Genomic DNA, 20,228 nt, shown 5'->3' on the forward strand with positions numbered 1-20,228 from the left:
CCCAGTGTCCAACGTGCAGTCTCTACTTCAACACCCTGTTTCTTCAAAGCTCCACGAACACTAAGCATACTCCTACCCGGTCCCTTCGCTTCACGTCACCACCCTCTTTAACAAAGCCATCTCTCTCAGTTCTACTGATCCCTAGAAGAAAGCACACGTCCCAGCCGCCCTGAGCTCTCTCCCTCTAGGTCCCCGCCGAGGTCACGGGCGTTCCCAGCTGTCCCTGGTCCTCCGCACTGCTCATACTGTGCAGCCAGCGCTGGTCTCCGCAGCACGCCTCTCGCGGAGGGTGGGCCCACCTCTGCATCACTCAGCGCAGTGCGCCGCACAGAAACGGATGAGCATCTGCTCCTCTGGACAAAAAGGCTCTCCCGTTGCTTTCACTGCATTTTACACTTACAAGATCAATAAGTTCTTTACCCAACTTAGAGCCACTGAACAAAACTAAGTCAAAATACCAACTGTAATTAAATACTATAACCGAAGTTTAGCTGACATTTTAAATATAAAAATAACAATTTTTCACGTCCACAAGGACAAGAAACAGACTCTTAAGAAGGTAATGCAGATACTTGGCTTTTCTTGGCTCACAGTGACTCACCACAGAGTAAAGGAAAGGTGCTCTGAAGCTCTGCTGGAACGTAGGTGAGCCAAGGTCCTCGACAAGGAGAAAGAAAAACCTCCCTGGACAGGAGTCAAACGAAGTCAAGACGTCATCTGTCTTGAAGCATCACATGATGTTAAAAAGGTACTAACTATTAGATTTCCACAGTGGCCAAGTGTTCAAAGACAGGTAGGATGATGCCATCCATGTGTGTCCGCACCCCCATCCCTTAGACGGGGCCTCCACCTTGGTTACAGCCGAGCACACAGACCCCTGACTCACCTAAGCACGCGGCGGCACCCAGCACGGAGTACAGGCCGGGGGTGATGCAGTCGGCCCCGACCTCGCACCACTTCTGAAAGATGAACCAGTCATGCTGGTAGCGGGCCAGCTGCTCTACTGTGATGCCCACCGTGCAGCCAGCGATGGCACCGACGGCCATGCTGAGGATGAACAGGCCCAACAGCACCTGCGAGGGAGACCCCGGTGAGCCTGGTGCTCAGGGCAAGCTCCCAGCACAGGGAAAGCACTGTGGCCCTGCCCCTACTGGCCCTGGACAGTCCCACACACCCACATACAAAGTAACAAGCCGCATTCTCAGGCACAGAGAGAAGGGACTCCAGGGTTCCTCGTCCTCCAGCTCAGGTTTCTGAACGCCTACCCCTCGTATAAACACACACACACACACACACACACACACACGTGAAGTGATCAGAAGGACAAGAGGTGTTCTTAGTCCAACCTGGCAGGGGGAAGAGCTTGAGTGCAGACTGTGGCTGGGAGGCAAGGCCAGCGCAGAGGGCACGCTGACCAGCACATGTCACCACAAGGACACCCAAACAGAAGGGCTCAAAACCTGCATCTCCCTCTCCCGCAGGAAGGCCCTGCAGCCCCGTGGGGCCAGGGAAGCCGGGTTACAGGGTCCACACACTGCGCCCGCATGGCTGAGCACTCTACCTGGAGTCGCTCAGTCGAACAAATTTCAAGGTGTTTCTATTATTTAACCTTTATGACCAGGGGACTAAGACAGATGACAATGGAAGAGAGAGTCCGTACTTCAAAAACTGACATGGCTCAGGCTGGCTGAAATGAAGCTGTGACCCACCCAGCTACACCATGGACGACCGGTCCTGAGTGATTGGCAAGGGGCACATGAATCACAGGTGCAGCCATTTAGAGACTGGGGGCCGCTGCCATCCCACCCCATTCACATCCTGACAATCGTGCAGGAACTGCACTGACCAGCAAGTCATTAACTAACAACTGCAGCTGCGTCCCAGGGCACAGCTGGGCCTCGGAACAGAGCAGAGTGTACAAGGCCCTTGGGCTGCCGCCCCACAGTGACACGCGGGCAGAGCACGGGCTCCACAGACAGCCACGCCCCAGTCCCCAGGAGTCTGCCGTTTTGCACAGCCCAGAGAAATCCCGGCATCAGCAGCTGACCTTAAACAGGAGACCATCCCGGGTGACGTGGGTGGGCCCAAAGTCATCATAGATGCCTTACACGTGGAAGGATTTAGGACTAGTGTCAGAACGCGGAGATTAAACAAAGACTTGATGAGCCACTGCTGGCTCTGAAGATGAAGGCGCGGCCACGTGCCCAGGCCCATGGAAGCTGGAAAACGCAGGATGGCCTCTCCCGCACGTCCTCCAGACACCCTGACTCCAGCCCAGTGAGACCCAGCCCAGGTGCCTGGTCTCCGGATCTAAAACAAACGTGTGAGACTCGTGGTGAGGGACTCTGGCAGCAACAGGAAACACGATCACCAACTCCCTGTCTGCGCCCTGGAAGTTCAGAGTGTGCGTCCGTCCCCTGCCCCCCCGGGCCTTTGTGATGGCCCAGACAAGAGGTGTGCTGTGGGGCATCCCTGGCTGCAGTGGGAACAGTCCTCTCCTGGCACTCACTCTTGGAGCCCTGAGCTGCCATGGGAGGAATCCACCAACCCCGAGGCCGCCGTGCCAGGAAGACCAGAGACAGCGAGCAGGGGAGACAGTGCAGGAGGAGCCCAGATGTTCCCCCATCTCCCTAGTGTCTGACCCTGCTTGGTCCAGGCGCCCAACACAGCCTTGTCAGGTGACACCCACGTGAGGGACCACAAGCAGAGTGTGCCCAGGGAGGCCTCCCTGTACAACCACGCAACACCAAGAGCGCGGTGAGCCATCGATGTCCTAAGTGGAGAGGTTTGGGGTAAGTGGTTACACAGCAAGATAGCATACTCAACAATATATCCAAAAACTCTTTTTTCATTATTTAAAATTAAACAAAACAGATAGCTTTTTCAGTCTACATGTATGAAGCAACCATCTTTAGATAAACATTTCAGTTTGTTCCACAATTACTAGAATATCACCCCCACCAGCAACCACCTTGACCCCGAAGGTGAACACCGTCATTATGATCTCAAATACGAGTGCTAACCCTAACTGCCATGTAGCTGAATACACTCCGAGGAGGTCTGCAGTGTCATCAACAATTTTACTGGCGTTCATGTCGTTTCTGTAGTCACAGAGAGAGGAGGGCTCCAGGGCCCTGCAGTCCGTGGAAAGCTCCTTGATGAGCTGACTGGTGTTGAGCCGGGTGTATGGCTTGGGGAAGGCTACCACGGCAGTGATGGCCATGACCACAATGACTTCCAGAACAGGATACTTCCCAAATCTGGTAGACTTGCACCGCTGACACCAGGCAACGTTTGCCCGAATGGAAAAGGCTCCCCACAGCCCTCCAAACACCCCGAGGAGGATAAAAGGAAACAGTTCAAAAAGGTACTGTGGCGTGTGGTGCTCCATGTAAAAGAGGACCTGGCAGCTGTTACCACACAGACTGATGGACCTTAAAACAAACACCGCCACCAAAGCAGCAAAAAATGACCTCCATAAAGTCTTAAGAGGGAAGTAACAGCTAATCTAAAACAGGGCAAAAGGAAAAGAAGAATCAGTGCTGTAATTTTATAAGATAATTCTGATATGTTAAAACTTGAATGGTAAATATCAATGCTCTAAATTTTACTGCAGCTAGAATTTATGTATATTAGATGTTACCGTGGTAAGGAAAATACTATTTTATAGCCATTCTGGCTATCACATCATTACACAAATTCACAATGTCAACTGATGATAAATGTCTAATAATTATTTAAAACACCTAGCTCTGTGTTATTTTCAAAGTGAGTTCCACCCCCAATTCAATCACGGCAGTTAAAAATAAATGTACCATCACTAACTCCTGCTAGCTTATAAAGAAGTATTTAATTTTCCTCTTCGTTATTAAAGCAAAAGGAATACAAACAACCCAGAGAGAAAAGTACATTTTAAGCCATTCCTAAATCACATTTTTTTCCTTAGTCACATTTTTGTACAAAGTTGTAAAAAGTCTTAAGCACCAATTAGAAAACAAAAGATATTCCACACAAGTGACCAAAATTATTTTCTTAAAATCAGTAACTGCAACAGAAATAATCACACAAGAAAAACTTTAAAAGATGACTTAGAAACCGATTAAAAATTTTAAAATAAAAACAATCCTGTAAGTTAGCCAATAAGGATTGTTTTAAATATTTTCCATTAAGTCAAATTCACTTCTGCCTACTTTTAATTATGTCAACAATGGTAAACTTTAAATAAATACTGACACTTATATATCAATAATAGTTTAAAAAACTTCTCTCAAGTAAAGAACATATATATTACTTTTTATGTAAGAATGAGTGAAAAATAACTAAGAAAACAAATCTGAAAACTTAAAAACAAAGTCTGTGTCTATGACACGAGCTGTAACACTGGAAAGTGTGCCACAGGACGTCTGTAAGAGTACTACACAGAATTTTAATTGCTGGTTTAATTTACCTCCTCCAGGCTAAAAAGAACTCTGATCCGTGCACCAAAAGCTACAGAAACACCTGCAGCCGAGGCAGCGGACAGCACCTGAAAGAGGACGTGGCCTATTTCACAAGTGCTGACAGACTCACGTGCACCAGGCCACACTCCGCGTGCCACTCAAACTCTCAAAATGCCGCTTCTGAATTTGACTCGCATGTCTCCCTTTTCCCCCCTGACCCAAAGGTAAATACTTCTTTTAATAAAATTATTTTTCCTCCTCTGCTTTAATTGAAAGGTCATTCATGTATTCAATATTCAGTTAAACATCGGTGGGAGATACACCAATGTAAATAAGATGGAAAGAAGAAAAGGCAATGGACGCAGACACATCAAGATGTTTACTTGTGAAGACCGTGGAGAGAGCATAACTGGGGCGGGGAGGGGCTATGTTTATTTTTAAAGAGGGTATCAGTTCTTCAGTTTCCAGAGCTAACCACTCCATCGCTAATAACTACTCTACTCCTAACCCTAGTAAAATATACAGGGGACCTGAAACCTCCTGAGTTCCCTACATTTTCAGCACCCCAGTCCTCTGAAGAGACTGCTATCTCAAGCACGGAAAAGCCTCACCTGAATGAGGAACCACTGCCACCCCCAGGCACAGTCCCACCACCCAGAAGCCCTCCGAGCCAGTCACAGGAAGAAAGACCCAGCACCCCGGGTCCTGTCTCCAGCTCCCTCATCCACCACGGGCAGCTGCCCACCTCCCACCAGTGGGAAGCCAAATACACACAAAAATTCACTGGGCATCTATTTACCATGACTTTTCTAAGAGTCTTTATTCCTATGACTGCTTTACTCCAGTAAATATTTGAGGCTACCAAAGCATTTCGTCAAATGGTGAATTTTTACATCTCTGAAAGAGAAACTGGAAATAAATAAAATTAAATTGTAAATGTTAAGAGCATGAACTCCACAGTCAGGCTGCTGTTTGGTAAATTAAAAATGAACGAAGCCTTGTTGTAATTAAATTGCATCTGGCTGGAGAGGGCACACTGGGAGTGCTCCTCTGGGAGAGCCAGGAGAACAAAGGTAACTTAATATTGTTTCTTTCCCTCAGAACTGCAGACAACACATTTAACTGAATCCTCTGATTCTACATTTAACACAATAGAATTTTACAATCAAGCTGACATCCACATACCTATAATTCACACACTTTCAATCCATTTCATAAGTATCTAACAACCATTTAATTTAAAAATGTTAAGTGGGCAGAAGAAGAAAGCGAAATATGAAGCCTAAATGCTTCCAACTAACGTGTAAAGTCTAGTCATTTACATACCAAGGCACCAGAATAAAGTTAATGTCATAAACATTACTAATCATCACAGTGTGTGCATTAAAATCTAGACAAATTTAACTTCTATATTTTCTGATAAATTATTTTTTGTGCTTACAATAAATAAATAAAAATTAAAATCTTTTACCCCCAAAATGTCAAGGTATGATAGCAAGTAAAGGAACTGAACCAGGTAGACACATGCCAGAGGGCCGCCTTAGCCACCAACATGACACGTTAGAGCCAGGACAGTTTTAGGTGTGGTTCTGAACACACACACACAAACACACACACACACACACAGAGCTGGAGAAGGAGGAGGAGGGGGCGGGGGGAAACAGTGGGTGAGAATTCTCAGACTGGGAGAAGCAGGAGCGAACCAGCGGCACACGTCACACTTCAGAGCAGGGGAGGCGTAAGGCAGAGCAGAAGCAAAGGGAAAGACTTCTGTGAAACTCAAGTGTGACCAATGGACACCAGCCATCTGTCTAAAACTTTCCTAAAATACAGGAGCAAATGAGCAGCACTGCGGATGGACTGCAGAAAGATGCTAGAGATGACTTAAAGAAGAAAAAAGAAGCACAAACGATTCTCAAATTAAACTTTAAATCTGAATACAGAGTTTATCCAAGAAGGAAAGAATGAAACATGATCTTTACACTAGGAAATTCTTCGCTGATGTAAGTCTAAGTAACAGATATTTATCTGCCAAGACACTTACCTCCCTTTCCATAGCTTCGTTTGTGCTGTACTTTGGAAAGAGGCAGGAAAAGAGATTTCCATAGCAACGGGCAACATGCACCAGGGATCCTTCTTTTCCTAAACTCAAACCTGAGGCCACAGCCAGTACTAACTAACATGATGGTTTTAATCATTAAAGTCCATTTTCCCAAGTAACCTCTGATAATGAATCCACTCAGAATAGTTGTAATCTACAAAGGAAGGATCAAGACAGCTTAATTTCCTTTAAGAAACATAAGAACTTAAGTTATTCTCTTGTCTTATTCATCTTGCAAATTCTGGCACAGATGGAACAACTCATAATGCATTTTTCAGAAGCTTGAACAACTACACTGTATAGAACAAGTCTGCATGGTACTCTAATCCTCTCCCCAAGCAAGGAGAGAAGGCGACCCTATCTCATGAACAAAACTAAAATGCCAGGCCATGTTAAGGGGATACAGGGTTTAACACAAGGGACATAATTACAGAACCCGGAAAAATTAAATCTGAATATTTCTGTTGTAGAAACATAATGTAGTTTGATACATTTTAGACATTCTGTGTCAGAAATAAAGATATGCCTTGTCAGAATATTGTAATTATGTGTAATATTTTCCTACATCAAGAAGGATGAGTGACAACTGCTAAATCCTACATGCTGCGGGGAGCCGCTCGTGACGGAGGGCTGCCGAGCACAAAACTTGGGCGTAAAACCCCAAAGTGCAGGGCGCCAGGCTCTGAGATTGAGGCTGCCGAGCACAAAGGTTGGGCCTAAACTCCCACAGTGCGGGGCGCCCGGCTCAAAGGTCAATTGAGTTAGAACAATCTCTGTCCCGCCACCTCTTTTACTAAAGAATGCACCAGGTGCGCTAATGCCTGAGGAAACATCTTTGAGCTATTAAGTCACAAAAGACCTTCGGAGGGAGAGATACAATTGGCACACAAATCAGTGATCCTTTTAGAGAACAATCACCTGAGTTGAATGTATCACCTGAGTTGAATGTATACAAGTCACGAGGTTAGGCTTTATTGCCTACGTGCAGGAATGTATGAGCTAATGGGTTAAAATCATATAAAAGAACCACCTGAAATAAACTCGAGGTCCACTCTTGACCTAGCGTCTTGCGGGCTAGAGTGAGACCCTCTCAACCCCAACTTTTCTTGTCTTGCTGTCTTTTTGTTACGTCTTTCCTTTTCTCAGTCCTGCAGCACAGGTTTCTGGACCTGATCGATTGTCGGCTGGCTCCGACAACATGCTATTGCTCCTCATTAAACTTAAAAAAAAGACAGTCTTAATATAGCCTTAAAAATCACTAAAATTGTTTTTAACAGACATGCACTGGAAAAAGCTAGTAACTTGTTTAAGACAGAAAAATAAAAAGAAGAAAAGAAATGAGTTCACATCATAGTTAATCCTAAATACCTTCTTAAGTTACTATCAATAAAAAACAAAATCCAAAATTTTGTACTACTGACCACTATGATCATTTATTTTAAAGTATAAACCAGCTATAAGTATTATCTGCCAATTTCAAGGATTATTAACTTATCTAATTAAAAGATAGTTACAAAAAGAGGATGAATGTGTTCAAACTCAGTTCCTAAGAGCAAAACATCAACTCATTCATCAAAGAACTTTAGGCTGCAAGGTATTTTGCAGGTTCTTGGTGTTTAACTGAGTCTCTTGGGATATTTATTTAGTCATATGCTGAATTAGTGGTGACAAAAAAAAATCAACCTCCACAGAAATGAGGAAGAATTTCTTTCAGCAATGTCTACCATCAGCTTACATTTTTAAAATTTTCTTTTTCATATTCCAGACAAATCACTCCCCAAGAAAAGCCACTACCTTTTACCCCACAGGCAAGAAGCAAGTGTCACAATTACTCAATGTTAATGACACTGAACACTGCACAGCTTACCCCTGGAATCCCAGAGCCTCAGGCATACGGAGCAAACACCTTTACCAGGGAGACGGCGAGGAAGGTGAAACTCAAGGCCCAGAAGACAGACATTATGTAGTTCATGATATACGAACCAGGACCCTGAAAAGCAACACGATGAACTTCATGGACTGGCACCGCTCACACAAGCACCTGCCACCTAAGCAGCTCGGACAAAACCTGTGAAAGGCTCCCGGTCACTCCCACGATAATGAAAGCTTTATTAGAATGAAATAGTTACGTGGAATCCAAAAACATATTTGTTATCATACCAAGGAAACAATCTACTTAATATTTCTCTTAGCTTTTTCCTGATTCCTAAAGCCTTGTTGCCAAGACTCTCACCTCACTTCAATCCCTACCCACCCACAAACCACTGTCCAGATACTGTCACTCTCAGCCTTCGTGTTGCTGCAGTTCTGCTGAAGATGGAGTGGGAAACAGCAACTGCCCATCTCACCAGCAGGAGGTACATTCTTTCTGGCTCTAAAATTCAGCTGTGAGAAAATTTTAAACACATATCCATATCAGATCATACAGCTATATTTATATTATATAATATTCTAGCCTCAAATTGTTCTTCCCTACAGAACATCAACAGTAGGAAGACAGCCATCTAAATACTGCAGTGCCACGAAGACAAACCCAGGGGTTTCTGCCAGGTATCTCCAGCTAGGAGGCTACGTTAACTAAAACTTCTGGTAATTCACACTTCCCGAACAACCGTGATGCAGTACATGACCCAGCTGCAATGAGCTGACTCCACGTGGACTTTCTGTGAGTGCACGGACCCTCCCGCACGTCTTTTCCACGACAGGAAATACATCTTATACCATAACGCAGCAGACCTGGGAGCGCGCGGTTAGCTAGCAGGCGCTTCTGGGAGCACATGCACGTATTTCACTTGCTGCCCTGTACTTGCATATTTTCCGTTCTATCCCAACACACGTCTTCCTCTTTATTCTGTAATGCAGCTGCAGGCATCTCACACGTGATGAATTCTGTAACTGCGTGCACTGGGGACTCACTTCCCTGTGTCAATGACCAATGCACTTGGAGCCAGAGCGCGCCTCACCTCCGCCTGGCCGATGCCCAGCTCGGCCCACACCGCCCACTGCAGACACCTGCCCCTCTCCTTGAACGCCGTCTCGTTGGACCCCCAGCAGCACTGCTCGTGGCTGTACCACGGTGCGCTGAGGCACACGCTCTCCTTGAGGTGGGTCATCCAGTCAGCAGCAATGCCTATCAGCCCAGCCAGTGCCCCTGGGGAGAGGGGGCGGACGCAGGGGTCAGGCCCTTTGCAGGGAGTCAAGAATGACCAGGTTAAAGGGGTCCAAGAAAGCTGGGGGCCCCCTATGAATAAAGGGCTGTGAAGGGAAGGGAACACTACAAATTTAAGAATTCCTAATCTTTGTTATAAATAAGTTTATTTATATATTACTTTGTTAAAACTGTAAATAACTCATCTTTAAAATTGTTATTTCTTTGTTTGAAATTAAAACCAATTACATCATTCAAATTCATGGTTATTTTAAACTGGTGTCTGAAAGATACTAAAACATCTTCCAAAGACAGCCACCTGGCAGGAAGGTCTCAACTCTGCTGGTGAAGTCAGAGTTTTTACTAGTGTGTTTCAGAAACCCAATACACAGATTGACAGATGATGTCAGTCTCATGAAAACGTAATGTCCATTAGAAATAACTCGTGGAACTCACGGCAGTAATGCCTTATTGTGACAGATGATCAGTTTTCTTCTTCTAACAGAAAGCCAAATATACCAAGATCATTTTACGAACAATACAAGAATACACAGATCTGTGGTCAAAATCTAGGTCCTTCTCATGTGAAAAGACCAATGGGTCAGACAGGTGGTGGCCATCACGACCCCAGTGCTTCTCTACTCGCCGCAAAGGTTTCACCTCCCTTGAGTTCTTCTGCACGTCATCTCCTCTGGTGGAGCTGAAGGTCATGAACACTGTCAAAGCTTCAAGTGTGTTTTCAGACCTTCACCTGCCGTCACGTCCCCCACAAAGAGCCTTGGCGGGCGCTCTGCAGCTCAGAGTTCAGAGCATGGGTCCCTCCAGCCCCATGACCTCAGTCTGGTCACGCACCCTCTCCGTGCTCAGTCCCCTCGCTGCCAGACTGAGCCCAGGGGACCACCATGAGTTTTACATGCACGGAGAGCTCTGGGGCACTGTGTGAGGTCTGGGAAGCACCCAGCATGCACTAGCTATTTATTATGCTGTTCACACTGAAGGTACTTTGCACTGATCATCTGGTCCAAATCACTGACCTTACAGGTAAAGAAACAGCGAGAAAGAGCAACCGAGCTGGCCGGACACGTAAGGGACGTGGCCGAGACTGGGAGTCTGGAGCCTCCTGCCTCTTAGGCTTATGTTTAAGAAGGTGTGTTGAAGAAACAAAACACATGCTTTTAAAAATCCACAAGTACTTGAAAACACTGCAGTTAGGAAGGGAGAACTACTTACTGTCCTGTTAAACAAAAAAGAATTGCATTAAAAACTTCCTTTACCTGATGCCAGCCAGCCCTGTTAGTGTCACCACGAGCCACCCTGACCACGCGTCACACAAGCTCTTCATTATCTCCCACGCTCATTCTTTCTTTTTGCTGTTGATCTGAAATTGGAAATGTTTATGTTTCATTTTTCAGACTATGAATAGAAGCCACAATTCTAGAATCTAACAACCATCTCAGTTACTACACATGTTACAGCACTTTCTAAACTAAATAATGGGACAGGAGAGTCTGGGGCAGAATCAGTGTCAAACAGCTGCTACACCTGCAAACGAGACAAGCACCCACCCAGAGCCCTGCATCTGTAGCAAGAACCTCAGAACTCGAGAGCGAGGGGGTCCACAAACCACATCAAGTCTCCTGGTAGGAAGAGCTGAGTCCAGGTTTGGTGCAGGAACCAGGCAGGTTGAGTCTTCCCCAGAATATATCAAAGTCCACTAAGCCGTGTCAAAGGACACGGCACCAACCCAAGCAAGCTTCCCGCAGTCAAAGCTGGAACACTGTGGGCATCACGAAGGACAAGCTGTGCTGCGTACCCCGCCTCAAATGTGTTCAAGCGCACGAGTGCACGGAGACGCAGAAACAAGACCCTGCCGGGCCCGCCTGGTGGCTGCTTGGGAGCCGCGTGGTTTCACACTTCCTCCCTCCTTCCTGTACAATTCAAACGTGAGGGTACCCCACTATCGGGTGAGGGAAAGGCTCTCTCTATGGAAATAGTCAAGCTAGTAAATAAAATAGGAATAGAATTAGATTACAGCATTGCTCAAGATACTGAAATAAATATTTGAAATGATACAATGTTGATCTGCCTCCAAGTAACCTGGGGTAGAAGGACTACAGGATATGCAGGAACAAGCACTGAGAAAGTTTTTTCTTTTAATTCGACGTTTTGAGAACAACAGTAAGAACAGTTCCATGTAGAACTTCCCAGCTTCCCAAGGGTTTAGGCTTATACAAGCACACATTAAAGTGCTGAAAATGGCATCTGACCTCCGTAGGGAGAGAGATGACGGATGTGAAGAGCTGGGACGCTCACTGACTGCTTCACGTATGGTGACGTTACTTGCAGTGTTTTCCAGGGCCGTGGACTACTTACACAATCAGAGAAAAAAGCAACATGCTGTGGTTTCTTTTAGTTTCAATTTTCACTAAAATTTTCTGAACACGGTGTCTTACGGATCCTCTGCCACCCTCACTTTAGAACACAGTCAGATCCTCCCTGATGTGCCCATGACTCTCAAGTTTCATCCTTCCAAGAACAAATGCGCTCACCTACCAATCACACAAGACACGGGGCGTGCGGTGTCTGATTCAGGCACGCTGGGCTGACAGTGGCTCCCATGGCTACAAAATCATCCACCAAAGTTCAAGGGACTTTAATGTAACAGAAGACAACAAGTTCCCTGATTCAGTCTCACATCACACACTGCAACTAATCTTTAAGAAACTACCACCTGTCAGCGTGGTGCAGGGTCAGAGGAGAATATCCACAAAGATCTGAAAAGGTTTTTAAAACACTCTCGGCTTTTCTAACCACACGTGTGAGGCTGGATTCTCTTCATAGACGAGAACCCAGCAGTTTTAAATAAACCAGACGATAATGAATGAGATTATAAAAATGTAACACAATGTTATTCCCTCATTAATTATTCTATATTTTGGAAAATGTAGTTATTTTCATAAAACTTTTTTTTAATAATTTCATTCTCTTTATATAGTAATATTGGGGGAATTAGTTTATCATTTATTTATTTTTAATGGTGATGCCGAGAACTGAACCCAGGACCTTGTGCATGCTAAGCACACACTCTGCTTCTGAGCTATACCCTCCCTCCTCATAAAAATGTTTTTTATGCTAAAATGTAATGGGTTTGTCAGTTATTTTTTAAATGAATTAATATTCTTTTACATTTCTCAGTTTTAGTATCTAATATGGTAAATACCTATTAATATAACCACATAAACAAAAGCTCAGGCATCCTCAACAATTGTCTAGAGTTTCAAGAGGACCTGAGATGAGAAGGTTTGAGAACTACTGGTCTTAGAACACTGACTGCATGTATTACGTCCCATTTTCAGTTATACCTATTTAAAATGTTTCCAGAAAAGGTAAATATTGACTGCTGAATCTCAGAAGCAGTACTTTTTGTAAACAATATAATCTAATTTCAATTTCAGGTTTCATACACTTGTACATTAATATGAAAGTTATGACTAATTTGTACAAGTAGTTATTTACAAGTAAATTTCAGAGCTTAAATTTGTAAACAGTCTTTTGGAATTTGGAATTTTATTTTCAAGAATTATTTTTCCCCTTTCAAAATTTATTTTTGTAAGCCTCCATCAACAACAAAACACAACACCTAAGTTGTAGTTTTAGTGAAAGCTACTCTTCTTTTGATTAGTGATTCACTACGACATTCAACATGCCCTACAAACGACTTAATTTGAGACATACTCAGAATTTAAAACCACGGAAGCAGGTTAGAGGAAGCAAACCCCACGCCACAAAAGCCTCCTTCTCTAACAGCTGGAACCACGGCCGCAGCCTCCGCGCTGCTCCAAGCCAAGCACTATGCTGACCTCCAGGTTGGACCTTGGCCTGATCCTCCCCCAGCTCACATGCCATGGTTCCCCTCCCTCCCTATTTTGTCTCATGACACTTCAATTCTAAGCTACTTCAAATCCTTTCCAGAAAGACAGGGGATATTAAAAAAAAAAACTTCTAAAAAAAAGTCACATAGAGAAAAAAAGTATTATTTATAAAACAAAGAAATTTACTTACATCTACTTATAATGTGTAACAAATTTTGGCAAGCTGAGGTCACTGGCAGAAAGTCATTATGAAATGATCTAATTATGCACTGTACTTTAAAAGCTCCTGGAAACGCTCACCTGCTGTGCCTCTCTCGGCCCTTACACTTCTCCCACACCCAGTCGATGGTGTGGAAGTCATACGTGCAGATAACCGGGATTGGCTCATCCAAGAGGTCCAGCAAGTGCGTGGAGCCACTGATGCTGCCTCCGTTGGTCACGGTGTAATGAGTCCCTATGGAGCAAAATAGGAACAAGGAGCCTGTTTTATGAGAGACAATGGTGAACTGTGCAACCTTCTTAGCAGCTCATTAGTGATTCATAAAGAAACAGTATCACTTGAAATAACTGCAATAAAGTAGAGGAAGGAAAGCATTAAGAAAATGGAAATAAAGCAGAAAGACTATGGCCTATCCTTTCACACTCTTGCTGGAGAATCAAACACACCTGCCTGGGTGTAAGTTCTGGGGGCGGGAACTCTGCTGAACTTACTATTTGCTATTGATTATGGCACAGACTCTGCAAAGTTAGTTAGATAGTGACTTACAGAAGATTGACAAATCGAAAGTTATGACTGTCATCTGGTAGAATGTAAATGATTTCTGTCTAGTAGAAAAGAAAACCCCCAGCTGCAGTGCTGGTTCTGCTGTTTAACTCTGACCTGTAACAAAGTTCTTCCTCCCATGCACTACCAGTGTCCGGGAGCCTCACGCATCCTCCTCTGAATCAGCTCCTCATCCAGCTGGTCCCCTTACCAGAGTTACAGAAATCTTTGACAAGTGTCCACTATATACCTTATAAGAGTGTAACAGACTTGAAGCTACAAGGAAGGAGACTGAAAGACAATTCACAATAAAGAAATGAAAATGGCTCTTAAACTTGGAAAGATGGTCAATCTAACACAAAAAAATGAAACAGAGAGAGGGGAGGGTACAGCCCAGTGGTAGAGTGTGTGCTTAGCATGCACAAGGTCCTGGGTTCAATCCCCAGTACCTCCATTAAAAAATAAACAAACAAACCTAATTATTCTCCCCCCAAAAATAAAATAAAAAGTAGAAGTGCATTAAAAAAAAAGAAACACAGATCAAATCTATAATTTCATTTTCTTCTATCAGATTAGTAAAGATAAAAACAGTTGGCTAGTGCACTGAGTTGGCAAAGTTATGCAGAAAAGGGCCCCTGCCACAAAAATCATTAGTTCCAATATAAAATGGTATAACCTCTTTGGGAAGGCAAAGCTACACAGATGCCCTCCAACCCAGCAAGCACACCTCCAGAATTTTTCAGCACTTAAACCTGCATAAATCCATAAATTATGCACAGGGGCAGGACACCTTCCCAGTGCTCTAGAAAGCAAGCACAATGAAGGCTAAAGCGCTTATGATCTGAAAGAGCGGTCGGCAAAGGAGCCGGGGCGTAAGCACGTGAGATTTTGGAGGCCGTACAGTCATAACGACTCAGCTCTGCCACAGAAGCACTGAAGAGGTCACGGACAACACATAAATGAACGGATACGGCTGTTTCAATCATCACACTTTATTTACGAAACACGTGAGAGCAAGGTGTGGCTCGACCCCAGACCTGCAGTCTCCACAGCACAAGCCAAAGTCACCTGAAGACACTTATCAAGAACTTTCTACGTAAGTGGCACTTTTCTAGATAGTACAGGAGATACAAAGGTAACAAAAATATCATCCCTGAGTTTAAGGTACAAGTTGGGGATTCCAAATACAAAATATACTTTAAAACCAAGTTCTAACATCAAAGCACTAGAAAGTCAATTTTAGTTGCACTACCTATGTTTAATTTGTGATAAGGAAATCTTAAGACTGAAGTATCTATAACTAGGTGGGATTAGTCTAAGAAAACTTCTTTAAGAATGTAAATTTTAAGTTGTAATTTGAAACCATCATGCTACGATTTCACAATAATTACAGCTAAATATTTGATGTTAGATATGTTTATACCTATTTCTGAAAAAAGAAACATGTATGTGATATGAATACTGACTGTGAAAGACAGTTTATATTACACCATTAGGAAAGAGTTTGAAGGACAAAAACCAGGCTAGCTAAGAAACATTCACCCTAACCCAAGAGTGAAAATTAGCAAACTTGAGTGTTCCACTGCTAGTGGAAGTAAAGACTGATGCAACCATATGGAAGGACAATTTGGAAATATCTATTAAAATATAAAGTTTCCACTTATAGGAATCAATTCTACAAGTGCACAAAGACTTAAAAGTTTTCACTGAAACTTTATTTGTATACTGCAAAAGTCAAACCAACAGAAATGCCCCATTCATTGATAATTAAATGAATGATGGACATCTGTGCAATGGAATACAATGCAGCAGTTAAAAAGGATGTAGCCCAACATATGATCTAGGAATCCCACTCCTGGGCTTATATCTAAAGAAAACCCCAATTCAGAAAGATACATGCACCCCAATGTTCACAGCAGCACTGTTCACAACAGTCAAGACATGGAAGCAACCTAAATGTCCACTGATAGATGACTAGATAAAGAAGCTGTGGTGTATATATACACGATGGAATATTACTCAGCCATAAAAAAGAATGAAATAATGCTATTTGCAGCAACATGGATGGACATTATCATACTAAGTGAAGTAAGTCAGACGGAGAAAGACAAGTATCATATGATATCACTTACAAGTGGAATCTAAAAAAAAGACACAAATGAACTTATTCACAAAACAGAAACAGACTGCTACCAACCGCCCAGATTCTAGTCCTACCCACCTAAGTAACTTTGGACAAAGTCGTCTTTAAATATTAAGCATCTATAAGGTATATGTACCTTACAATAAAGATGTATGTATAAGCAAAAAGGCATTTAGAATTTTTCTAAAGCCCTAAAAACTCAGCAAAGCTGGTACATAATTTTTCAAATAGGTGATTTTAGCATAAGTGATTAGATTACATCTTCATATTCTGTGGCAGTAATACAGTCCTCATGCCAAAAATAAACACCTAAAAGTGTGTCATTTAAATGAAAATGTACTAGTTGATACAGAACACAAGGTTGATGGTATACACAAACACTGTAAAAATGAAACCTGTTCTATTTTGTGGCTTCTAAGAGAAGAGCAAAATTCCCAAACTTCTCTTCTACAAGTCTGATGGTTTAAACTGATGTGTGTCGTCTTTTGTTTACCCACAAACTACCATAAATGCTGAGCCATTCACAAAATGCTCGTGTGGCAAAGCTGGGATCTGGATTTTCCCCTGCCACTATCAGTATTGCCTCGATCAGAGCAGAAGAGGGTCTTGAATCAACTGGGGTAGGTGGAAGGGAGGTTCCCAGAGCCACCGTGCCAATACGGGGACCAATTCTATAACTGTGCAGGCAGAAGTCAACTGAACTGCAATGTAGGCTGCAATCTGTCCTTCCTGATCACTCAGAGAAGCAGTGAGAATAGGAATTAATACAGAAAGGGTTACAATTTTAAACAATGAATGCTGCTTCTGCCCACCTGGTAACCCTTTCCCCATCTTTCTGAAACAAGCCAATTATTTTTTGAAAACATCTAGCGAACACTGAATGCAGGATGTCAACCAGAGCATCTTCCCCTCCCCAGCTAAGGAAACAGCACGCCACCCAGGGTGCGCTCATCAAACTCCGTCTCCTGGATATGCAAGCCTCGAGTAGAGTGATACAAAGACAGGGGAAGTCTATTAATCTTAAGGACTGAACTTTAAAGGACACAGGACAATTCCCGTTACCTAGATCCCTAGACCTCGGACTGTAAGAGTGAGATCTGAAAGTAGCAGCACCCAAAATTAAGACAAAAACTTTTCTGGAGGTCTGACCGCCAGCTGCCAGCGACCACCCTTCTACTATCTAATGGCTGAAAACAGCATCTAGAAAAGAGTAAAGATCACTTTCTTTCCAGAGTGGCCTGGTAGAGAGATTCTGCGACCTTAGCACACTCTGAGGTCAGAAAGCCCAGAGTCACGTTCCAGCTGCACCGCGTGCCCGGCTGCAGGCGCAGCACAGACCACTCAGTAACCTCTTACAGGCCCCTGGGTCTTCTCGCCTGCTTCCAGAGCGTGGGGCGTGGACCGGTGGTAAAACATCTGTTAATAATGTCAACAAATAGGAGATCAATAAACGCAAGTTATCGCTTCTGCTCAAATATTTTGGCATTTAGAATTTCATCAAGCTGTATTTCATTACTCACATGGTATTAATCTTAACCGAAAGAATAATAATATGACAAAGAGGAGAAAAAAGTGTTTCACAAATTTAAGCTCTGGGTTCGCCTACAACTGCATACTGAGCAAAAATTCTGTAGATTTTTAACAGATAATCAAGCCTTGTATGGACAGAAAAACAAATTTCTAGAATGCATGTTCAGTGACCAATCTTTCCACAAAGTGGACATTCTATAATGTAAATATCACAACAATACCTCACAGTTCAAGCATGACTAACACTAAAACACCTCAGCCAGGAGGGAAAACTGTCCAGTCAATGAGCTGTAACTGGCCTGCAGCCTTCTTGCAAAAATAACTTCATTGATAAGAGGACTTTTTGCCTTGTTTATTTTTTCCCTAGACACAAAACTTTGTAAATTTCATGCATACCCATGTAAACACAGATTTATTGTTTATTAATATCTATAATCTAAACAAAAAGTTTAAAAATTATCTGTAGGAGAATTAAATTTTACGTGATTATTTAAAGAAATATTTTCAGCAATGGGTAAATAACAGCCTTTTCAACAAACGATGCTGGGACAATTGGCTCCCTACATGTAGAAGAACGAAGTCAGACTCTACCTACCTCACACCATACATGAAAATTATCTCTACACAGGTCACAGACCTCCATGGAAGGGCTGAGGCTGTAATGCCTAAAAAGAGGAGTAAATCCTTGTGATCCTGGGTGTAGATAAAACAAGCACAGGTGGCAGAAGAACACACATAGTAAACCAGATGACATCAGAATCAAACCAACCTTTCCCACCTAGCAGCCAGGTGCTGTGTTGTGACGATAAAACAGCTAAGACGCCCTGAGCGCGCACGGTGTGCTACGTGTGGTTCTCAGCACTTCACATGTATTAGCTCATTTAACTCCCGCAAACACCCAGGAGACAGATATTAAGATCTCCATTCTATCAACTAGAAAGATGAGACCCAGAGAGTTACGAGACATGCCCAAGGCCACACAGCTAGTAAGCAGTGGAACAGGGATCCAAACTCAAGCACTCTGATTCCAGAGATACTTCTTACCACTACACGCTATACGGCCTAAAATACTGCCTAAAAATAATTCTATGGTTTATCTGCTGGCAGGTTTTAGGACACGTGGACACGCCTCTTTCCAAGCAGGTTAGGAACTGTCAGGTGCTACCTCCTCCCAGGAGGCACGTAGCACTCAGACTATCAGGACAGCCCAGCCGCCATCAGAGCCCCCTCTGCCTCTGGCTCCAGATCGCCTTCTGCTGCAACAGCTGTCACCAGCACTGCTCTGGTACCGGCCTCTCACCCCGTGCCTCAGCAGAGGTCTAGGACAGAACACGCCCTCTTCCTGTCCTCAGGTAGTTCCAGACTCATCTCTGGCACACGACACCGACCCAAGTGTCCCTCCAGGTATATACTTAGAAACTGATTTTCAGACTCTTTGACTGTGGCCCACAGAGCAAGAAACATTTCCCACTGACACAGTGTACAGATACACACGTGAGTAAAACCAAAGTTTAGCATATTTAATATCTGGCATATATTCTGATATTTCCACTTCCTATTTCTTTCCTTCCTTTCTTTTTTAAAATACTGGTCACAACCAAACATGATGAAACCTGTAATTCGACAAACATAACTACAGAAATATAGACGTTAGTGAAATTACCTGCTTTCCCCATAAATAAAAGCTTTTATATTCCCACCCACTAGTCCTCAACATATATTTGCTGAACTGATCTGAAAAAAAAATACTAAACTGTTACACTTAAAACTGAATGAATCCATTAGTAAATTTCACCATCACACACCTTCAGCAGTCTACGCCTCTTCTCAAAGAGGAACATCCAAACAGTAGTTCTACATGCAAAAGTAGGTATTTATTTGTCTTCTGAGACTGCTACTTGTTACCTCCGGGGTCAATCCCAAAAGATGTGACAGCAGTGATCCCTGCCACTTAAGCTTACAGACAGATGACTAACCTATCACACACACACAAAACATACTTTTTAAAAAAAAGTTATGAAAGAAGGCAGGCAGAAATCTAAAATTCTACATATTCCCTGACAACCCAGTTTCAACCATACATTTGGAGCCGGAAGTCTAGTCCCCAGTGTGTTTTTCCCTTCCCTCGGCCACCTTACTGGTAAGAAATGGTCACCCTGGTGAGGGAGGGGAAAGTGAACGTGGTAAGCTGATAGTGGAAGTTCCAGAATGTCAGCAAACGGCCAAATGAAA

At 43.5% G+C, this 20,228-nt stretch overlaps 1 pseudogene; it reads right to left on the reverse strand.

Annotated features, from left to right (window-relative positions):
- The window catches only part of LOC140691670 (H(+)/Cl(-) exchange transporter 3-like), a 30,192-nt pseudogene that overhangs the window by 5,045 nt on the left and 4,919 nt on the right, over positions 1-20,228 (reverse strand).

This window comes from Vicugna pacos, chromosome 36 (genome assembly GCF_048564905.1).
Source record: "Vicugna pacos chromosome 36, VicPac4, whole genome shotgun sequence".
In the NCBI taxonomy this organism is placed as follows: domain Eukaryota; kingdom Metazoa; phylum Chordata; class Mammalia; order Artiodactyla; family Camelidae; genus Vicugna; species Vicugna pacos.